At 42.4% G+C, this 7,841-nt stretch overlaps 1 long non-coding RNA gene across 1 annotated transcript; it reads right to left on the bottom strand.

The window, feature by feature from the left end:
• Nucleotides 1-585: 585 nt before the first annotated feature.
• Nucleotides 586-1,335, bottom strand: LOC119655608. Its single transcript, XR_005249929.1, has 2 exons — nucleotides 1,281-1,335; nucleotides 586-1,165 (listed from the first exon to the last, which is right to left on the bottom strand). It is a non-coding gene; the product is annotated as an uncharacterized LOC119655608 (long non-coding RNA).
• Nucleotides 1,336-7,841: the final 6,506 nt, after the last annotated feature.

Below are 7,841 nucleotides of genomic sequence, written 5' to 3'. Positions count from 1 at the left end.
ACCTGATGCAGACTGCACTGAACTGCTTGAAATACTATGGTCAATAGGTACACTATAACCAGTAAAAGGGGCATAATAGTTCTTTAAGGACGCGGTGCGACTTTTCCTTAACAGAATAATAATGATATACTCAATTACAAAAAATTATTGTAATATATTAACTTATAAACTTTATTTAAACAGATATATGTATGGAGAGTATTTCAGAGCCTAGGTACCATATAGTGGCAGCCTCCCGATTTTTTTCAGATTTTTCGGTTGACCATTCTAGAATCATTAAATTTTTTAACCATGTAGGCTATAACATAGAGCATGATCCTCCCAATTTGGTGGAGATTGCACTATTAATAACAAAGTTATAATCGGTCAAATTGGTCGCTTCTGTGCAAATTCAATACAAGAAATGACGCGAAAGTGGATATTCTCACATAGTGTGTGCATATATTACGTGCTAAATACTAATTGGATAAATTTTCACTCAAGAGAAATACACAAACCTTTCATACCTGAAGCGTCCAGCTTCCGGTTTCCCGACTTGTTATATAATAAATCTACAAAACCTTTCATATTTAAAGGCCAAGCTGGTGCTTTCCAACATATTTTCTATTTTTTTTCTATTTTTGCAATGAGACTAGGAATACTGTTATAATTTTTGGTAATGCCATTTACATCACAATTGAAGAAAAATTAAAAATTCTAACAGATTTATTTACAAATCGACTAATGACATAGAATTTCAAATTATTTGTTTTCTCCTATTTACTTGCCTTTATTGTAATTTTTCAATTCATGGATTTCGTTTTGAAAATGAAAAATATTGTAAACATAATTTCAAAACGGTTTTGCTCAATAAATCATAATATTGCGCTGGTTTGCCAATGCATTGCTAATTATTTGATTAAAACTCCCAAATTAATTTAAAGATCTCGCAAGCTCTTGGAAAATTATTACAATATTTGGATCCAATATATGACCATCAAAAGCAATTTCCCTGCATTTTTCAACACAATATTTGCAGGCGATATTATTACATCGTCTAGTTTAATTAATGGTTTCCTTCTGTGAAAATAGATTGCTCCCAAGTGTGATGGGAAAACAAGTGCGCAAGAAGTTATCAACTCCAGCCGACTGCCCTGTTTCTCTGCTCGGGAAAAGCTAGGTGTGCCTGCAATTACACAGTGATATTTGTTGAACAAGATTTAATAATGCATGAAAATTAATCGACTATAAAATGTCTGCTTTCACTGAAAAAGTAAACGCATTGATCGTTTGTTTATTACAGCTTTTGTTAATAATAATAATTTATGCGGCGTTGATGATTTCGTATAGCCCCAGCTCAGGTTTCCACATATATAGTAGCTTCGAACGCGCCCATTTATAGTACATATGCTTGTAAATACGATGAGCATGAATAAGGTAGCCGTTGCAACGGCAATTACATCATTTTACCTTCGATATGGTATTCACTCTTCATATTACATAATTCCTGTATTAATTAGATTTCAATGTGTGGCTTTACTACAGAAAAATACCTGCGAAGACCTAATCCAACTTTATCAGGTTTTTTGCTGGCGTTGTATTTTCACACGAATGGAGGAGCACGTGTAAAAGGAGGTTTAATTTGGTGTAGCCGAGAAGCTGTGAAGATTGGTATCAATTAACAAACCTGTAATCCATTTGATTTAAATAGCTATTATTCTGTGATATTTAGTATATCATCACATCTTTCATAATTGAACTTCCGAAATATAATATTAATTTAAAACGGTTTGCATTGAGTAAGAATTATTAGAAAGTTAAGCAGTTGGCAAATCTACGAACGCTATTTAGCAATCAGTTATCTAGTTACTAATGTAATCTCATTACTTTGGGTTAAACCTCCTGCTTTCCCACGTCGGGAGGCCTTCAAATCGAGGAATTCCTTTCATCAACTGGAGGAGAGTGGAGGAAGGGAACTGCTACTTCAAGGAACCCGCTGTCATCCGGCTTTCCACAGATCCTGTTGTAGCTTCTTTGCAACAAAGAGAATCTGAACGTAATACCCAACTCGGATCCACCTATCAGCACTCCTTAGTATCTCCCCCGACAATGTTATCTGAAAAGATCTCTGCTGTATTTAAATAAAGTTGTTGACGAATCCCATCCCATCCTCCACGAAAAAAAAAGGTTTGATCGGCGGAACACGCAGTGAGGAGGTTGTTTCTTCCCAATCTTGCGCAGGTAGGATTGAAAACTGACGTACCCACTTAAGAGCTGCATAAGAAAATAGTAAATCTCACCATACTTCAGCCACGCACATAAATACCTCCACTCCGTAGAACAGAACAGACTGGGCTGCACTCATTAGAAGTCGTTACAGCTAGATGTAGGACCTCCAATTTTTACCATTAGCGGACTTCAGCTGCAGCCTTGTCCGCTGCTACTCTGGTTTGTTCGAAAAAGCTCATCTTTGAGCTGGGCATAAATCCGAGGTACCCAACCATTGGTTTTATCTCTATTATCGACTCGCCGATCGACTATTTCGTTTTTTTTCTAGCGCAAGGCCGAAACCATGAGCATTCATCCATCCGCTTACCCGTTGCATCAATATACCAAGTCTGCTCTGCGCCTACTCAACAGTGCGTCCGGTGACAAGCGCCGCAACATCATTTGCATAATCGCGACTCTTCTGGCATGTCGAGTCTTAGCAGAAGCGTTCCAAAAGTTCGCCCTGTGGATCCCTGTGCTACTCCCGACGTTATCTCCATCTTTCTCTGACCCTCTAGCGTTTTCTCAGATAATTCCTCGATATCCGATAGTTTGGCACGTGGAATGTATTGTCCAATGTGTTCAGAATGTCTTTCCATCTTACGGACTTGAAGGCATTTCTGATATCAAGCGTTACGAAGAGCACCTTCTGCCGAACTCATCGGTCTTGTGCCTCCCCATGATGCACCACATCCACGATTTGCATGACAGCATTACTGTAGATTTGTCTCATCTGAAACTGAACCGTCTTGGCGATAAACCTCGGGCAGTACGTATCGCTTCACCAAGTCCGAGGCCGTGTCAAACATACAAAGTTGCCTGTATGCAGCTGGCAGCTCAAGGTCGCCTTTCCTTTGCTGATAAGTCGAAGCCTTCTCATCTTCCAGCGGGAAGACCAAAATTCCATATTTTAGGCAAGTGTTGATAAAGCCGAGCACTAGGCCTGGCCGGGGTTGGAACACTAGTTTGTATACATGGGTACAATCGGTACTGGCGACTTTTTGTTTTTGATTGAGAGGACTGCTGCTTTCCCACTCTTTCATGGAGAAAACTAGGCAATCTTCAGGGCCTTCAACGCTCTTGTCGTCAAGGAATAATTTCCTCACAATATGGTCCAGTTGCTCAGTCTTAGGTGAACAACGATTTCGCAGATTTTTCGGGTTACTAGTTTATTATCGAGTCCCATGGATCCTCATTCACATCGCCAACCAGACCCTGCAAGCAGCAAGTTTTGCTTGGGTTTTTCGTGGTACGCAGTTTCCTTTTAGCTGATCCGCTCTCTGTTATTGTGCTACATGCCTCCTCCCGCTCGTTTAGGCATTGTGTCAAGCGGCGACTATTGTGACATTCCTCCCCGAGCTCGGCAATTTCAGTTCACCAATACATAGAAGATTTGCCAAGTCTTGATGCCCTCCTGGGCATGGAAGCTCCACAGGATGCGTTATCAGGTTCATAACTGAATCAATGCAAGCGTGAACTGAAACGCCATCATCACCAGGAGTAATGCGGCTCCCCAGCACCAACAGCTTCTATAAATATCCCGGTGTTCATCTTCGTGACCTTTCACGCACAGGAAGAGTTCCGGGCTGGGGCACATTTTGAAAGCGATGTATTGATAGTCGCTTATCGAGAAGTCTTAAAGAACTCACTATCTAGCCACCAATGACACCAATGATTTTAACGCATAGGTTACGTCAGGAATGCTTCCTTTGCAGGCTGGGCACCTTAATGTTAGTGTGGATCCGGTATTTAAAACTATGATCCCTGTCCTCGGTGTCATTTCGATAGTCGATTCCCCTTTTGAGGGGGAGGCATGCTTCATTCAATTGCTCTGGTATTGAAATCTCTCCCGAACCAGGATCCGCTCCTCCATGTCCAAGCTAACGTACTCTAGAGCATCAAGCCTGGGTCCAAAGCCCGACATCGTCTCCTTCGGTGTTTGATAGGCACTGAAAGACGTGACCTCTAAACACCGAATCATGACCAAGTCATCCCCTCGACCTTGGGCAAGAACCTGACGCGGTTACCGTCCTAAACCTAAATGGCAGCAGCACCTGATAAGTCGGTGGGACTCTATCTCCCTTATGATCTACCTGGCTGCATCAGCGGCATGTTGTCCTCCAGTCAGATCTCCGATAAATTACAAACGTGTGCTCATATTCTAAGTATCCGAAACACTTGGTCGTGATAGCCCGAATTCCTATCCTACATACTCCCCAGGCAATTCTAATTTTAGTTCTGCGTGTACTATTCGGCAATACATGAGTTACCTCCGGATATTCGCATTTGATTGCCTCTCTTACTTCGGTCTTTTCTGTGATGCAGTCAAGATCTGGGATTTCCAGAGAGCATACGGGTTGTAGATTAGAAACCAGAGCTTTATCTCGCCGCTTGAGCGCTTTACAGAATGTATTTTTATTTGCCGTCTTCGAAACTAATTTGACGAGAATTTCGTCATCCTCCTTTTCCCAATTGGAAGGCACTTATACTCCACTGTCTTCAAACTTGACCTTATAACGGATATCGCTGAGGACTTGCGCAAAGATCTTGCCTTCCATCGGTCTTTTTTCTTTTAGTGTTGTACTGTTCGTGTCCGCTTTAACCTTAGGCAGAGGATAGAGACTACCGGGGTGAAATCTCCTTCAAATTCGACTTCCTCCTTTTGTTTTTACCGAGTTTGCTCTGCAACGGGTTATCGGCGATCTGTGTAACGCTTACGGTGCTTTCATGCTGTCCATGTCCACCTGTATAAGAAAATGCGATCAAGGAGTTCCTCCAGTTCCATAAGCCCGTTTTTCAAGCCTTTGCTCATGTTTCTCTGTAGGAACTTTGTAGACCGGATATGCTTCACAATCGCCGCGTATTTTCTGATAAGCCTTTCCTTTTCGGTTTTCGCGAGGACAGTCCACTGCGCTTCCACTCGGGTTAGATTCGAAACCATCTGCCCAGTCTAACCAATTTCGTCTGTGCCTTTGTCCAGAATTGTAACATTGCACAACATCGGGGTTATCGTTCCCGGCGCAAGAGTATTCTTTATTTGGCTGTGGGTATCCCGGTGTCAGTCAGTCCCTGCTACCTGCTTCGCTCTGTCAAGCGGCGTATTTTCGTATTGAGCCCATTGTGTGAAATGAAACGCGCCGAAAATCCATCGTATAATATATGTCATCAAAGAAGTAACAATGTAGGACTTTCAAAAATTACTAATGTAATAATGTAAGCAAGTTGAAGAGTTCAGAGGATTCTTCTGTCGAACGCGGCCAAGAGTTTGCAATTTTTCTTGCTAACAACCCAAGTCTCCAAGGAATACATAAAGGCTGGCAAGATCATTGCCTTGTACAGTAAGAGCTTTGACTCTATGGTGAGACGTTTCGATCAAAACAGTTTTTGTAAACTGAAATAGACTCTGTTGGCTGCCAACAACCGTGCGCCGGTTTCATCGTCATAGCTATTATCGGTTGTGATTTTCGATCCTAGATAGGAGAAGTGATCAACGACCTCAAAGTTGTCATCTCCTATCTTTATTATTCTCGTTTGACTAGTGCGATTTGATGTTGTTGGTTGGTTGGTTTTTGGGGCCGATATGTAGGCCCAGGATCTCGCGTTGGCTGGTCATTGGTCACATTCATGACCTTCTTCATGCTGTCTTGTCCGAAGGACGTGGAAGAATTCGATGGACCATGACATCTTTCTTCAAACACCTCGACGACGCTGACGACATCTATTTGGTCTCTCACCGGGTCATAGACCTTGGTCAAATGGCCCTGGATTTGGAAAAAGAAGCAAGTCGAGTTGGATTGAAGAAAAACGGCAACAAACCAACCAACACTTCCCCTGCCCTGTCTAAAAGCCGGAAAAGCAGTTATCTCAACACCAACATAGTTGAGACTCTTCTGTGCTAATGTTCTTTCTGTGTTACAATGTGGGAGCAGCACATGGAAAGTGAACTCCACTGTTACTCAAAAGCTTCAAAGTTTCGTCGACACCTGTGGGCGTTATACCATCTGACTGGCCTGATTCTTATCTCAAACGAAGAACTTGTTTGGCTCACAAGCCTGTCCCTTCTACGCACTGTGATCGGAAAATGGAAGTGCCAGTGGATAGTTTACACATTAAGGAGGGGAAACAATTGCATTGCGAACCCGCCAGGCTCAGAACAGTAGAGTAGGAGTGCGAGCCTATCGGGAAATCGTTGGCGGGAGGCTGAAGGGCATTTTAGATGCGAATGATGGCACGTAGGTATATTTAACACGCTATACCCTGCCAAGGAGTGATTGGCTGCCAAATACCATATAATGCATATTGTTAAGACCCGAGTGTGTTGATGGATACTCCATAAAATACATCATCAGTATCAGTTCTTTGTTCTCTCGCGCCTTTCGTTAATGTTAATTAGTATTGATTATTTTGCTACAACGCGATAGTGGGGACTGAGTGAAATGGGTTTCATTCCTTCTTAATCTCGCCAGTAGCGAGGTTTCCCATTACTAAAGCTGTAGTGACCGCGGCATCGCGATGGGAGCGGAATCTCATTCGTCTCTTTCTGAATTAATTTGCTCAAATAATGCATTTCATAACCTACAGTCACCCTAATGTTTGCCGCAAATTGCACATTTTTGAATGCATTCGGGCGAATTAATCTTGACAGAGGGGAATGATTTGCCGCATCTGTAGGCGCACGCGCATGCTACGGCAACATGAATTGAAGAGAGTTCAAGGCGAACGTAGCGGCATGGGGAGCGGTTCTCGGGAAAGAACAGCTGGACAGTGGCGAGGAAAGACAACTGGAAGGGGACGAGAAAAAGGAACAGCTGGACGGGGGCGAGGAAAGTACAGCTGGACGGTGGCGAAAAAAAGAACAGCTGGACGGTGGCGAAGAGAGAACAGCTGGACGGACGGAGGACGAAGAAGAGGAGATCGTTCTGGCCACAGTTCAGTGCGAGTACGCACGATTTCAAATTGTTTTGCCCTTGAGCATGAGCGAGATGTAACGAAAATCTGATCAGCTGTGTTTGACATGCCGCTTGGACTTGCCAATGTGTTGGAGAAATTGGCACGTTTTTGCCTAAGGCCAGTAAATAGGTGCCGTCGGCGGTTACATAATTCCAGAAATAAATATTCCGGGCACAGCCACCTTAAAACAAGTCGGGAAACCGGAAGCTAGACGCTTCAGGTATGAAAGGTTTTGTGTATTTCTTTTATATAGAGATTTGAGTGTGCATTTGTCCCATTAGTATGTAGCACGAATATATGAATATACCTACTTTCAAGTAATATTGACATTCAAAGTCTTGAATTTGCACTGAGGCGACAGTTTTGACCTATTATAACTTTGTTAGTAATAGTTCGATTTTTACAAAATTTGGTAGGACCATGCTCTATGATGTAGCAATTGCAATTTTGTGATTCTAGGGTGAACTTAAGGGGGGTTTTCCTGCCAATTACTAAAAATTATAGTAATGTACTATTATTAACTTTATTTGAAAAGGTATCGGTATGGAGAGTATTTCGGAGCCTAGGCACCATATAGTGGCAGCCCCCTGCTTTTTTTTCAGATTTTTCGGTTGGGTAGTTTTTGAGAATGGGTTCGTCAAAAA

The sequence above is a fragment of the Hermetia illucens genome, chromosome 4, assembly GCF_905115235.1.
Source record: "Hermetia illucens chromosome 4, iHerIll2.2.curated.20191125, whole genome shotgun sequence".
Taxonomy (NCBI): Eukaryota; Metazoa; Arthropoda; class Insecta; order Diptera; family Stratiomyidae; genus Hermetia; species Hermetia illucens.
This window is presented reverse-complemented; position numbering and strand designations above follow the sequence as displayed.